This window comes from Sciurus carolinensis (assembly GCF_902686445.1).
Source record: "Sciurus carolinensis chromosome 14 unlocalized genomic scaffold, mSciCar1.2 scaffold_114_arrow_ctg1, whole genome shotgun sequence".
NCBI lineage: Eukaryota > Metazoa > Chordata > Mammalia > Rodentia > Sciuridae > Sciurus > Sciurus carolinensis.
In genome coordinates, this window is record NW_025920106.1 from 384,336 (window position 1) to 400,807 (window position 16,472).

General features: G+C 37.7%; 1 pseudogene; it reads left to right on the forward strand.

Annotated features, from left to right (window-relative positions):
• The first annotated feature begins 3,440 nt into the window (after window positions 1-3,440).
• LOC124973245 (5'-AMP-activated protein kinase subunit beta-2-like) lies at window positions 3,441-12,814 on the forward strand (annotated as a pseudogene).
• The last annotated feature ends 3,658 nt before the right edge of the window (window positions 12,815-16,472 follow it).

Sequence of the window (16,472 nt, forward strand, 5' to 3'; positions counted from 1 at the left end):
GCTCCTTTGAAGTACTGGCCACCACCTCTCCTCATTGTAGTTATTTTCAGACCCATTCACTCCCCGTCATTCTGTAAATATTTTAGTATCAAGTTTTCTGCCTTTCTCTGTAAACATAACTGCTCCTGCAGTTGACTTTAGTATCTAGGTAATAACTTTCATCAATCCAACATATTAGTTAGGATTAGGTTTGGTTATATATAATTGAGAAGCCACAAAAAATGATGTAAACAAGACTGAAACTTATTTTCTTCTCATAAAAAAGTCCAGAGGTAGACTGATACATAACAGCTCCATAGTTTTTTTTTTCTGCTGTACTATTCTCAGCTACCTCATGGTCCAAGATGACTGCTGGATTTCAGCCATTATTTGAACAGTCACATAGAAGGGAGGAGAAATGTAAGGGCACACCCTTTCTTTTAAGGAGATTTAACAGAAGTTCCATATAGAATTTCCACTTAGATCTCACTGGAAGAATGTAATCATATATCTAGCTACCTGGGAAGCTAAGAAATTTGTCTTTATACAGAAAGGCAACATACCAAGGTTATTGAAAAGGAAGAGGAAATGAATGTTGAAGTGGGTCTTTAACACTCTGTCATCTAATTTTTCAGTTATGTAACCTTGTTCCAAAGATTTTATGATCCATCTCACCTCACCTACCTATACCTATGGTCATATCTAAGACAGTGCTAATAACTGCAACATCACTGAAATATCAATGTCAAATTCCTACTCTTCAAACCATCTCTTACCTACTAAGCTCATTCCCTCTGGTACTTACTGCCATCAGCCAGTTCTTTGATTCCACTGGCCCCTCCATCAATCTGCTCTTCTTTTCCCAGACCAACAGGTTTAAAATCCACCACCCAGCATTATAATCCCACCCTGCTATGCACTCTCCTTTGTTGCCCTTCTCCATACCTGCTTGTATAAACTTTACCTTTGGTATATGCCTGCACACAAAAAGCTAAATGTGGTAAGACAAAAATACCACTATGGTGGATTGACTTGTCTTAAATTCATAGCCACCAAAAATTCCTAGACCTTCAGTACAATCTGCCATTCACACTTAGGTTTTCTAGTCAATTCTCTTTCCTACTCTTCTAGTTGATTATTTCACACCTCCTACCTGTTCAAACTTCAAATACTTGTCTCCTCTCCTCAGTCAGCTAATCCTCTTGCTGCTGCTTTTCTTTCTCTAAGAGAAAAGAAGCAAGACTCAGGATATAGTTCAGTTGGTAGAGTGCTTGCCTCACATACACGTAAGTCCTGGGTTCAATCCCCAGTGAGTACCTGGGGAAAGACAAAGGAATTGGAGTTGAGAGGTTAAAAGTAAGGATAACCAAAAGGAGGTACTCAGGCAGTCAAGAATTTGGAGGGGTGAGCAAGAAGTTGTGGTAAAATTGCACCTCTTCCCTTAAACTGTTTATGATCAAGCAAAGAAGATGAGTTCATAAAGAAACAGAGTAAAGAATGGGGGGTGCAGTGTATATTAAGTAGATTTTTCATCTCCATAATGCAAGAACGAACTTTTCAACAAACAGTGCCACTCACTCAGAAACCATGGCCCGTGTGACTTGGAGTTCCCCAGCTTTGGCTGCCTTCCCCATCACTAGGCCTAAGTGGCATATCTTGTTAGAAATGTAGTTAGCAGTATTCCTGTACTCTTTGCTCAGCAAATGTTTAATGAAAGCTAATTATCTACATGGTGTGTGCAGAATATGAAAAGGGATCAAATCCGGATCTATGCTGTTATCAGCTGTCAAAGCAGTGATTCTCACACTTTAAAATAAACTTGTTAAAATGCAGATTCTGGTTCTGTACATTAGGATGGGACCTTGGATCCTGCTTGGATTCTAACAAGCTCTCAGGTGATACATGAATGCTGCTGGTCTGTATATATAACATATATTGAGTAATAAAAGTTTCTCATAGAAAATGATAAGTCCCATTATCATAAAATCTTGGACTCCTCCAAAACTTAGAATTGTCTGTTGTTGGGGGCTATGCCTTGCAGACTTTGCCAAGATGGCGCCTGACAGCCAACCAGAGGTTGTTTTGATCACATCGGTGGTGAGGAGGTTAATTAACATAAGTACACTCAGGTGTTTTGTCATTGGCCGTATTCAATTAAGTCTTCGTACACAACGCATGCACATGTGTTCCCAGGTGCTCCTGATCGTGCCTGCTTGTTTTGATCTTTACCATGATTGGACATCTAACTCCTCACCTAATCTTTGCATAATTGGCATCAGCCCTACCCTATGCCTCCTGGATGGGATATAAGCCAGCTCTCCTCAAGGGCCGGGGTCCCCGGTCCCCAGTCCCTAGGTTTCCTGAATCTACAATAAACCGTTCTGAATTCAAGAGTCTTGCTACTCGTTTGTCTCGTGCACCAAGTTGACTCTGCTGGACGGCATCAGTCTGTGCCATTTTTATACATTTTGTGTGCCTTCTAATTTTTTTTTTTTAAATTGCTCTTTCTTTTGGAATTTATTTCTTCTGGAGTTAATCATTGCAAAAATGCAATTTCTTAGTTTATAAGAGCATTCTCCTAACAATTCACTAATTTGTCAGGGTCTATGTACTATTAGACACTCTATCTCAAATTATTCCCCAGGACCTCAATTCGGACTGACTAGTCCTTCCTGTGGCTCTGCACAGTATCAGCTTCTAACCTTGACCTCTACTTCCTTCTGCCTGGAGGTGAAGTACATGGTATTATTCCTCTCCCGTCACCGCTTAGAGAGATGAACTCATAAAATGTTTAGGCACACCTGAGGCCATGTGAAGCAGCCATAGAGAAAGCTGCACTGGTCCTGTGGCACTGAGCCCCTGGCGTCCTCCGAGCTGTCCACTCGCCATGCAGCGCAGGCTACAGCTCTGGTGTTTCAGGCGTGGCATACCCATGGGGCGGTCCCTGTCCGTTGACCCTGCACAGTGCTGAAGGCACCAGAGACAGCTAGAGAGGCGGGTGTGCTGGAAAGCTGCAGTGTTGGGTGGCAGGATCGCACAGGAGTGGCCTAGAGCCATGGACCTTGTAGCCATTTTAGGAAGAAACCCAGATCCCTGGCCCTAGGTTCAGCTTCAATTTCAATAATTTGTTGGTGGCCTTTCCTGCCCAATGGCCAGCATGCCCATGGTCCCCGGAAAAGGGAGCACTTTGCTGGAGTTGATCAGGGTGCAGGAGTGGGCACAGTACTTCGGGGGAATCCCAAGGGCGGGTTTCCAGAGCTGGGGGCGGCGGGAGATGGGGGGGCCTGCGGGAGCCCCTGTAGGCTGGGAGGTTGGGGACCACAGGGCACAGTTTTCTGTGGTGGGGATTCCCTTCCCGGGTCCCCAGGCGCAGAGGCGCGGCTGACGCAGGCCACTGGGGTGTTTGTTCACCGCCGGGTGTAACTCTCTGCACCAAGTGGCCCCTGAATAGAGCTGCAGCCATGGGAAACACCACCAGTGACTGGGTGTCCGGGGAGCGTCATGGCGACTAGGCTGCATGCGCGAAGGGCAATGGCGGCCATGCCCTGGCAAGGAGCACAAGATCATGGTGGGGAGCACCAGCGACCCAGGCGTCTTCAGCCTGCTGGACTCCAAGGTACTTGGCTCCTGCCCCCTACCGTGGCGGTGCAGCTGCTGCTTGGCTTCCAGACTCCTCCTCCTTTCCTTGGCTCCTTTTCATCACACTAAACTGTGTTAAGGGAATTTTTTTTTAATTAAAGGGATATTAGAGGGAGGGAGGCTGGATCGAAATTCTTCTTGTGGTGCTGCCTCAATATAAGGCAGATGTGGAGTTCTTGTTTTCTTGGTGGTTTGATCAAGTCTTGAGCCACATATTTAGGGCAGAGACCATAGACACCTCTCCCGCCCTCACCATCCTTGGTTCTTCTAACAATTTATAGGTTGTAAGCTATGGTGGAATACTTGAGGGGGTAGATTGTTTGAGCTGCTGGTCCTAACTCAGTTGCTTACATTTTCCTTGAAATGGCTAAGTGAAATTTTTTTCCTGGAATTTTCTGTTTGGATCCTTTTTGCTCTTTTAGGAACTCTGCACTTTGGATCTTTCTCCCCTTTGGCATGGTTGTGAGCACCCACCACTTGTTAACTAGAATACTTGTGCCTAGACTTGGAGATCAATAAAGGGCATCATTTAATTGACTGTTCAGTTTTTGTCCTATATTTTGTAGTTGTGGTGACTGTGCTTCCAGACCAGCTTCTCAAGTGGAAGAGCCAGTGATTCCCAGATAGCTCCACTAAACAGTAGTTCTTCAAAAATTTTCCTTAACCTAAAAGCAATAATTCATTGCTTCCCTGAAAACCTTGCTTTCAATTGAAGGAGCTACAGGAAGAGGTCAATTGTGTTCCCCCCTAACAGAAAAAACAGATGGAGCTGACAGCAATATGATTACCATCCTAATGTTTCTAATAACTTAGAAGTGTCAGCACAAATACATTCAATTCTTTCTGGTAGGTCATTCAGGGGTGAAAAAGAAAAATGGAAGGATTGAGGCAATTGGGGGATAGGTTTGAGGATTTAGAGAGAAATTAGTTTTATTTCCATAGCAGTAGTACATGGAATTAGGATGCTATGTTTAATTTTTTTTTTTTTGGATCCCAATTGAGAACATCACCATAGAGGGAGAAATAAGAGTGGTTGAAAGGGGCATTTTATGGGGCTTTTTCTCCATTCCTTTCTTTCTTCTTCCAATTCAGAACTTCTTCCTCATCATGTGGTCTGTCTACCCGGCCATCTGTATTTACTTCTTTAAATATTTCCCAAGGTGATCGACCTCATTGTATTTTTACCCCTTTTCCTACATCAATGACTCAGGATTTAAGTACATTGTATTTGTCAAACCATGACTGAAGTCATTGGTGTCCTGAATTAAAACCAAATTGTTCTGTGTGAATTGGAGCCTATTCTGGATCATTGTTTCCCTCACTCCAATCTTGCCATTTGGAAAACAAGAAAATGGTTCATATAATTCTTTTGATCCCACCCAAATCTAAGAGTTTTTGACTGACCCTTTTCTTCCCTTCGTATTTTACTAAAGCCTCTTCAAACTGTAATTTTAATTGTTGTTTTTTCTCTTTTATCAATGGTTCTGCTGTTTTACTTAAAGTAATCAACCTTTTTTCTAGTCAGCTGCATTCGAATCCTACCACAGAAATGTCATGTCATAAGTGGAAGATCTTTGCTCCAAATGTTGGAGCATTAATAGTTTGTGACTTTCAGATTCTAAATGAAAAATCCTAAGTTGTAAAATAATTGATAGAAACAGTGGCAGTGGGGCCTCCATTGGATGCCAGTCTTTTTCAGCAGACTAATTCAATGGTTCTCAATCTTATTTATGTATTGGAATCACCTGAGATTTGTTTAAATACTTTATGGAAAATTTGAATCATTTACAAAGTAGGGAGAACAGTATAATGAACTCTGTGTACCTCTCACCAAGTTTAGAGATTGATCAAAGCATGAATGAATGTATATCATCCATACCCTAATCTACTATTCCTTCACCAATTTTTTTGAAGCAAATTCCATGTTATAACAAATTATGATGTACCTCAAAAGATGAGGTTTTTCTTTCTCTCTTTTAACATATTCCCAGTCTCATCTGGGATGATTTTAAAAATAGATTCCCAGATCCTATGTCTGAATCAGAATCTTAGGTTATTCTTAGGCATATGCAAAAATTTCTGTCTAATGCAGCCTGTCAGAAAGAATGTATTGCTTTTAGAATATGGATACTAGGTTTTCTCTTATGCTAATTCCTTGTAATATTTATAAAATTCTCTTCAGATTTCTTTTTCCAGATTTTTTCTTTCTTTTAGCTAATTAAGTAATTAATCTGTGTTTCTGGGGCTGGAACCCAAGGCCTTCTTGTCTTCTAGGCAAGTGCTCTACCACCAAGCTACATCCCCAGACCTTGAATTTTATTTTAGATTATGTGCCTGGTTTCTCAGACTGTAGTTTTGAGGAATAGAAAGAGATGGTACAGAAAGTAGACTTTTCCATTTCCCACCACCACCACACACACAAAAATTCTAAGTAAATAAGCTAGTCTTTTTTTTAATGCACTTTATTTTGTTTGGTAATATCTTTATTTAACAGTATAAAATCCTTTTTACCTGTTACCAGTTAAAGGCAGGGTTTAGAAATTATTTTCTGTAAGGGACCACAGAGTAAATAATTTAGACTATGTGGATAATACAATCTTTCACAACTGCTTCCATGGTGATGTGAAAACACTGTAGATAATAGGCATACAAATGAGTGTAGCTATTTTTCAGTAAAAACCTTATAAAAGCACCTGGCTTACTGGCTGCAGTTTACCAACTACTGGTCTAAAGGGATGGTAATACAAAAAATCTAAGAAGTTAATATTTTTCAAAATCCTGCAAACTTTATTTGACTATATAATTGTTTTTGTTAAAGGAAAATACTTTTATTGTCTTTTGCTGTTTGAGGGGCCAATATTTGCATTCCTATACCTCAAATAGAATAAATCTGTCATAGATGAGCAAGTATGATTTCATAACCACTTTTTTGTTCTAGGACTGCCTCTCACTAGCTAGGCCAAGTCCTCTACCACTAAGCTACATTCCCACCCACTATTTCTCCATTTTATAAAATCAATGATCTTGATTTAATATTAAATTTTTAATGTCCCTTCTTTGTGCAACTTATTAGCTAAAATAGAGTTTATAAATTTTTTATGAAGTTTGGTATCTGTAACTTTCTTTACAGTTGATAATTCAGGGCTGTTTATAGTTGCTTGTGAAAAATATATATCTGACTTAATTTTTAAAAATATAGTCATCTTTTGTTTTTATTATTTTCTCTCTCATAAGAGGTACTCAGAAGCATGTTATAATTGCCTGCCTGTGAATTAAACTGACAGTAGGGAGAAGGGTTTTCTTTTTCTTTTCTTTTCTTTTTTAAAGGGCAAACTTGAGGCTCTAAAAGGGTAAGTAATATATGCAAACTCAAAAGTTAGACTATAATTTATGCAACACTTGATCATAAGTCATTTGACCATTTTGGGTTCAAGATGATTTCTTTTTCTATGGCTTGTAAAAATCTGATTTATTCTAATTTTAAGGCTTATTTCTTTAGCTGAAGCCTAGCACTCCTCTCTACTCTAAGAAGGAGAATGATCTTTTTAAGAATTCTTGGGTCACAATTTATTCTAGGGATAACCTACTCCTTCCTACAGCTCCCTGGTGAAAAAGAGTTTGTATCATGGCAGCAGGATTTGGATGACTCCATAAAGCCCACCCAGCAGGTCCACCCTACTGTTATCTGCTGGTCTGAAGGAGGCAAGAAGGTCTTCATTTCTGGGTCTTTCAACAACTGGAGCACCAAGATTCTACTGATTAAGAGGTGAAGGTAAGTGTTTTGGTTGAGACTGAGGGGTCCAGGAATAGAGACTGACCTGTTATCCTTTCTAATAAGAGTAAACAGGCTGGACTTTCCATCTCCACCCACTAGAAACTTTCTTTGGAATAAGTTCTATTCTGTGACCACTTAGTATCTATGGCATTGGTTTTTATCCTCATTGTGTGTCAGATGCTTTACCAGTTAGAATATCATTACCTCAAGGGAATTTATAATATCTTTGTGAGTGTATTCTTTAGGATTGTGTTTCACAGGTCTTTTATATGCTTGGAGGAAGCCTGTAACTGACAGAATCTGTTGCTGTGACTTCTGCACTAAAGCAAAATGCACTGTAAAATTCAAGGTGGTAGTGTTATGTAGTACTTGCAGAGCAATGATGAATTAACTGACTACAAGAATGACCCAGATAATCAGATAGGTCATTTTACAGTAATGGTTCACCAAAATATGGAAAGTACCTTAAGAACTCCTATATCCCAGATGTGTTAAAGTACTTATACTTTTGAGGAATATGTTCTGCTGGAGCAAAATATTTATACCAAGATGAACCATTTTGGGAGATCATTGATTATTTTTTTCTAGGCATTGACTTAAGAACCAAAGTTGTTGGAAGGGTTGGAAAAATATGTCCAAGATGATATAGATAAAGAGATTGGATGAATACATTATTTTTTATACAAGGGACACAGTAGCTTAGGGATATGAGAATTCATTGTTATAATACTATAATTACCACTTGGTTTTCTATATTCTGTCTTCTTAAAGGAACTTGACTGACCTTATGTTTTCTTCTGCAGCCATAGTGACTTCATTGCCATCTCGGATCTCCCTGTGGGGAGAGAAACAATACAAGATTTTTGTGGTTGAACAGTGGGTTCATGATCCATCAGAGGTAAGGCTTTGATCTCCAAAGGTCACCATGACTTAGCAGCCTTATTTTAACTATCATTGCTTTCTGAATTGATGGTAGCAGTTCCCTTACCCTAAAGGATTCCTCTTGATAAAAGATGGAGATGCTGAGTGTGATCATTTGTAACTTTTAGTAGATGCAGAGAGGATGGGTGGAAGAGAGGGATTTGAAAAGGAAATTCAAGAATTTTTCTTCTTATTGTTTCAGCCTATGGTTACCAGTCCACTTGGCATGATTAGCAATTTGACCCATGTCAAGAAATCTGATTTTGAGGTATTTGATGCTTTAAAACTAGATTCTATGGAAAAATCTGAGACATCTTGTCAAGGTAATTTTATAATATTTGCTCTCTTTTGCCTTGTCTTTCTTGTAACCCAGAAGTGGTTTTTAAATTTCCTTCTTGAAAGTAATCTTTTAATTTTGTTTTTTATTTCCATTTCTTCTCAGGAATTTTCTGAATCCTTTATGTGTGTGCCCATATTTCTTATATAAACATTTAGATCCTATTCTTTATACCAAAAAGTCTCAGTTTAGTGTACTTTAACTTTTTAACCAAGTATCTACAGTAAGACATTTATTTTGCATTGCAGCCTAATACATGCATAACAGATATATAGAAGTGTAATATATGGTATAATGTTTGTCTTTATTCTCTGTGATGTATTCTTTTCTGTTTGTTAAAAGTATTTACTTATTCATTTATTTAGGTACTGAAATTAAACTCAGAGACCCTCTACCAACTGAGCCATAACCACAACCCCATTGATTTTGAAACAGGGTCTCACTAAGTTGCTGTGACTGGCCTTGAACTTGATATCCTCCTGCCTCAGCCTTTTGGGTCACTGGGATTACAGGCTTATGCCACAGTATGTGACTGCTATTGTATTTTTACAGTTCATTTGTGGACTATAGCGTATTGTTTGAAAACTCTATCTAGTAATATTTCAAGTTTTCCATTGACCTTTGGTGGTATGACCCAGGAGAGACTAGATGTGACTGGTTTGTCTTACTAAGCTGCCTCAGCTTAATCTGCCAGTTCAATAAATTGGTTGGCAGTTCTGTAGTTTTATGAGACCCTACAAGTAGAGTAGTCATTGGGGAAAAGTAGCTTTAAAATCAACCACACACAAAATATCAGGCAATTCTTTTGCATATAATCAAAATTTTGTAAATTTTTGATTTAAAAAATTCCCTGGAATGGGAAAAGATCTCTATATACTTTTCTTTCTTTTTCTTTTTTTTTTTCTTGCAGTGCTGCAGATTGAACCCAGGGCCTTGTGCTTGCAAGGCCACTTTACCAGCTGAGTTATATCCTCAGCCCCTTTCATTTCCTATAATATTATTTTTCCAAGACCTTAATCTCTACTTAATTTACTATGTCAGTAATGGAAACATTCTCCAAACCATATTCATAATTACTGTTTTGCTACTTTACAGTAAGAGCCACGCCTATCTAAGGAAATGTGTGCTGTATTTACACTGAGTATTCTTCTCACTTTGAGTTCAAAACCTGCCTCTGCTACAAAGTAGTTTTACCATTGTGGACAAGGCCCTCAAATCTTTTGGTTCTGTATTCCATAACAGTAAAATCAGGGGTTGGACTCAGTGTTTCTCAGCAATCATAAGTCCTGAAGTAGAGCATATTAATAATCACAGGGCATAAGGGTGACATGTTGTTTCTAAAACTGCATAGTATAATAATTATTTAGAAAATTTTGGATAATAATGTTTTCATTATGTAAGCTCTGAAAATTAATCTAGACATTCTCTTTGACTGGCAGGAGAGATTTAAAAGGGTTTAAAGACACCAAATTAAATTATGAGACCACTGTTAACTATATTTTTGTTTGTTTTTTGGGGTGCTGGGGATCAAACCCAGGGCCTTGTGCTTGCAAGGCAAGCACTCTACCGACTGAGCTATCTCCCCAGCCCACTATATTTTTGCATTATTTGATTCTGGCAAAGCAACCAATGAATAATAGTCAATCATAACTATACAGAGGGAAGACCAGCATACTTTTGATATTTCTCACTTCCCTCTTTCACCTAATTTCCCAATCCAATCAGGTAAGCCTTAGAATACATTTTTATTAGGTTTTAATTTACACTAAGTTTAGTGTAGCAAGATACTTAACCAATTTGTATTTTTTTGAATGATGATTATGATAAGGAAATTAAAAAAAAAAAAACTATTCTGTGTACTTCCCAGCAGTGTTTTGTGAATTACATGACATAATAACTGGATGTGCTTTGGAAAGTTTTTAAGATATTATAAAATATCACTGTTTTTATTAATTTTGCTTTTTCTTCATATATGTTTAACTGAAATCAGTTCTTTAAATGAACTATTATAATATTCCACTGGAGACTATAAAACTTTTTTTAAATCTTTAACCAAAATCAACTTTTTTATTGTTAAATTTTTCCTACTAGGATGCATTATTTTTTCCATTTTTGAAGTATGATTTACATACCATCAAATTCATCCTTTTAAATTGTATGGTTTTATAAGTTTTAGTATATTCAGAGTTGTGTTACATTACCAGTAGTTCCAGAGCAATTTTTTCATCCCCAGAAGAAACTGTACCCATTTGCAGTCACTTTCCATTTCTTCCTCTCTCATACTACTATCAACCACAAGTTCACTTTCTGTCTTTATGGATTTGTCTATTCATGGTATTTTTTGTGAGACTCTTTCACTTAGCTTAATTTTTTCAGGGTTCATTCATATTGAAACATAAATCTATTTATGACACAATATTATTCCATTGTATAGTCATACCATTTTGTTCATGTTATTGATAGACATTGTTTCTGTTTTTTGGTATTATAAACATTAACATTTGAGTTTTCATGTGGGTACATATATCTTGGATATACACCTGGAAATGTAAATGTTGGGTCACGTGGTAACTTTCTGTTTAACTCTTTGAAGTGGCTATTCTAATGTAGATTCCCACTGGATGGGACTACTGTAGTTTGAAAGTTCGAACTTCTCCATCTTTGCCAGTATTCATTAGTTTGTCATTTTAATTATAGCCATTCTAGTGAGTATGAAATGGCATCTTATTGTGGTTTTGATTTGCATTTCCCTAATGACTATTACATAGCTCTTGTTCTTATTGCTGTAATCATTGTAGTATCAGAAATCATAGAATTTGTAACCTTGTTATGTGTTGCTTGGGTGGGGGGGAAAATGAAATCTAATTTGTTCACATTGTTTGAAAGTTTGCAAGGCCTCTTCACATTCATTATCTCTTTAGTTTCCTCAATAACATTAGAAATAGTGCAAGGATTCTTTTTATTTTTATGGATGAGGAAATTTTGGTAAAGGCCTTTTTCAAGGTTGTAAAGCTGATAAATAGGGTAGCTCTTTCCTTAGCTCAAGTCTATGACCCCTCTCCTCTTCATGGAATCTTTTGGCCATGTTAGGCAAATTTTTCCTTGCACTACTTGACACTTGTAGACCCATTGGGTTAAAAGTTATGATCCATGGTTTCTATATTTAATATTAGTGACCATGTATTTTTCTATGCATTGTCCTAATTTTTGTACTTTTTCTCATGTTTGTGGAAATATCTTTTAGATCTTTTCAGCTCACCCCCTGGGCCTAATGGTCAAGAAATATATGTATTTTGATCTGAAGAGAGAATCAAATCCCCACCCATCCTTCCTCCTCTCCTACTCCAAGTTATTCTTAACAAGGACACTAATATTTCTGTAAGTACTCTGAGATTATTACTGGAGGATCTGGGAAACTGTAGGATTAATTTGGCCAAAATTAAGTAATTCTAGAGGTTGGGATTACTATAAAGGCATATTGAGATTATAAATCATATACATAGGAATAGCACTATAGACTCCTTTTATCAAGGCTGGTTTGTTAACTTATTCAGGAAATAAAATGAAAGCTTATAGTTGTCTCTGTTCCTGAAAATAACCAGGACCACAGTGTATTCTAGAACCAATTTCTGAGATTTCTATTCCAACATGAGATAAGGAATACTTATTATTTGGGGATATGCAAAAGAGTTACAATTTTTGCTTGCATAAAATTGACTTCTGTATTTATTCTCATTGATTCTCACTAAGATTACTTTTGCCATTTAAATCAAATCTTCCATAGTTGTTGTAGGTAATATTTTTGTTTTAGCTCTATTAATATTAGCAGATCTTGATGCTTAGGGTTTCTGCCATAAACTGAGAATCTTCCAAATTTTTTGTAATAAGAATGTATTATTGTTACATACTGGAGTAGATACACTATTGAAAGGAGATAAAGATAAGGTCTTCTTAACAATCCCAGAAAGCTCTGAGAAAGAGTAAGCTGATGGTTCGTCCATATAACTAATGTAATTATTTTTAATTTTTTTGTATCTTAGTGTGATCCAACCATACTTCCTGAGCCCACCCATGTTATGCTGAACCATCTCTATGCATTATCTATTAAGGCAAGTGATGTCCTTGGTTCTTCACATCTCAGCTATATGAAAGGTTATGGGTAACATGTTGTGCAGTGGTTACTTGCTCAGCTACTTCATTTTACCTGAAGGTGACAGTAATGGTTAAGAAGAACTTATTTTTTAGCCAGTGAGTCATTTGTTTTTAATTTCATTCTCTGTGTCTATGTTCTGGCTAACTGACTTATTTTATTTCCCAGTTTCTTTTTGGGTGGCTAGAACATTTATGCCACCTACTTATTTGAGTTCATAGCAGTAAGACATCATTTGCAGAAAGTCAGGTTTAGCTTCTAGTTCAAAGAATACTTGAATGTGATAGTAAGACTTCTTTCTCCCATTTTAAGTGTGGAATTGAGTTACTTTTGGGTGCCACTATTGTACATACCCCAATGCTTTCTTCTGTCCTATTCAGAAGGTAAAGGAGAAATGTAACCAGACTTGCCCTGTCCCCTCTAACTCTAGAGTCCTCCTTACTTTCTCTGCTATTTTAGATTCTGGGATGAAATTTTCTGTTCTGTTCTATCTTGTCATGTCTGGGGTTAGGCTGTTAGAATAAACTTATAAAACTCTGTGATTGTCAAACTAAGTTAATCATGATCACAATGACCTGGAAAACTTTGTGAGCATACAGATTCAGTGGCTCCATCTCCATAGATTTCAAATAAGAGCATCGAGATCCAGGCACATCCCCAACCCTTTTGTGTTATTTTCATTTTGAAACAGGGTCTCACTAAGTTTCTGAGGCTGTCTTTGAACTTGTGATCCTCCTTCCTCAGCCTCCCAAGTCACTGAGATTATCGCCATGCACCACCATGCATGGCACACTGCTTTTATTTCTTATATGTGTGTAGCTAGCTGGGATATCATTGGTAGAGTGACTGTAATAGATTATATGGTTATATAGAAAATTTAGAAATATATTTTTGAATTTAACTTTTGTAATTACATTGGGAGCTATTTTTTATAACCCCAGTTTTATAGATAAACTAAGGCTCAGAGAAGATCAAATTTCTAGCAATTAACAGAAAGGGCTGAGGTTCAGTCTCCTTATCCTAATTCCATGTTATATCCTTTGTGTCATCATGCCAGGTATACCAAATAGATCTTTCTTTGACCTGCTTCTCATTTCTACAAAATTTTTGCTGGGATTGTTTGTGTTGGTGTGTTTTACTAGGGCATGTAAATGCTAGGCATGTGCTGAGCTCCACCTCAGCATTTTTATTTAATTTTGAGACAGGATCTTGCTAAGTTGTCCAGGCTGAGCTTGAACTTGCCTTAGCCTCTTGAGTAACTAGTATTACAGGCATACACCACCATGCCCAACTGAAGTTGAATTTTTACCCACCTTCTATCATATTTAGGCTATGTGTCAGCATACTCTGGTGAAAGTGTTAACCTGAGATGCATTTATTATGGATAATACAGTATGGGGGGAAGGTAGGAAAATATATTGGTTTCTAAATTAGATTGACTTGGGTTCTTGGCTACTGAAAAAAATGACACCATGATTCCATTTAGGCCAAACTTGTATTGGCTTGTGCTTTCTAAAGCATCTTTTTCTAGTCTACTTGATTTGTGGCCTTTTGCTTTATCCCTTCTTCACCCATCCCACTCTCCTGCAGTGACAAGGACCAATGACAGAGGTGGTTCAGGGACATCCTGAATCTCTCTTCCCCTTTCCCTCTGGCCTCTGAGGTAACCATCCAGCAGCACATATGCAGTTCTGAAGTGCCACGTGCCTTTGTTTAACATCCCCTGGCTCCAGGGCACTTAAATTGACTGAAGATGTAGTGCTCTATGTTTTCTGTCCAGTTAGCACTTTTCACACACTCATTCATATTCTGAAAGAAGCTCCTGTCTTGAGTTTTTCTTTTGTCAGAAATAGAAGGCCTAAGGTATTATGCTATGTATTTGAAGACCCCAGTAGTTTTTCACATAGGTCTCTACTACTTGGGATCTAATTTCCCTTCATTACTGCTTCCAAAGTCCTTAGTAGTGACAGTTTTTGAGAAGATGAAGTAAAGATATTGGGTATCTGAATGAGTCAAGGTTAGTGCAGGTCTGTGTACCTGGAACTTAATGGGGGCAATTCTGACTTCCATTCCCGTTGGTAACTCAGAACTGTGACCCTACAGCTCTTCTTACTTCAAGGGATTTCTGTTATCAATCATAAAATTGAAGTTTGGGGTCATAACCACAAGTTGTGGGTTAGAACTGAATAGTGGCATGGGTTTTGTCTTAACAGGACCTTATAAAATAAGAGAAAGGAAGTTTGGACAGGCAAAGGACATTTTAAATACACAAATGTTTGAAAATATTTGTGATAACCTGAAGGAGGTGTTTCTCTTTCCCAGTTAGTAGAGTGGCATTCTATAGATTGTCTGGGAGAGTGATTTACAATTATAATATCTATAGATGAAATCAAAGGAATTGACAATCTAGAGATCCACCAGATCAAGAGCTAGTCTGAACTCAGAAGATTCTGAAGGTAGCATCTTGTTTTCTGATACAGCAGAGAACTCCTGTAGCAACTACAACTAGATGAACTAAAAGTTCAGGAGAAAAGGTGGAACTGTCCATGGTGATATGAGATCAATAGTCATTTTATCCTCTGGGACCATTTGCTGACTATGGGTCTGGACTGTGTATGACCTTTGCCTAGTCAGAGAATATCTGTTAAGGTAATAAAGCTCCTAGCAGTATGAGCTAATAGAGGGTGAGTTGGAAACATGAGGGACTTCAGACATGCAGCCAGTTTTCCCCCAAAGGACTCTTACTATATGTGAAGTGTAGAGAGACACCACAAAATATTATAAGAAGCAGAGTAAAATCTCTTAAAGATGTATGATACTAAGGTCATAAAGACTAACTAAAGCAAGGGGACTCAACTGAAGCACATGGTTCCAAAACATTTTCCAAGTATTAAAGTAAGGTAGAGTATTATAATAAAGAGCTTCCCAAAAAGTTTTTGAAGAAGCAAACTGAATACCAGAACAAAACTCAAGAATACCTTTCAGAATCAAAAATATCCACCTCTCAACTTGGTAAACAGCTACCATGATTGACAGCCAGTCAAAAATTACTAGGAAGACTTCTAGGCAAGATGGAATAACATGAACTAGATTTACTCTGCCACCAAAAACAACATTCTGCACACATTATAAGAACAAATAGTTTTCAGGCATTGTCTTAGTCTATTTGTATAGCAGTAACAGAATACTGAAGATTCAGAAATTTGCCAAGAAGTCAAGCATGATGATACATACCTGCAAACCCAGAAACCCTTGAGGCTGAGGAAGGAAGAACACAAGTTCAAGGCTAGTCGTCTCTAACTTAGTGAGGTCCTGAGCAGCTTAGTGAGAACTGTTTCAAAAATTTTAAAAATGGTGGGCAAATGGCTCTGGTTAAGTACCTCTAGATTCAATCCTAGGTACACACACACACACACACACACACACACACACACACACATACACACACGCACTATATATGTATATGTACACATACACATATAAAACATTTATTGATTACAGTTCTGGAGACTGGAAAGTCAAGAACAAGGGGCTAGTATCTGACTAGGGCCTTTGTGCTATGTCATTCCTTCTGGAGGATGGAACTCAATCTTTTATAAGGAATTCACTCCTATGACAATAAACCCACTCTCACAGTAACAGTATTAGTCCACTATGATGCAGAATCTTCA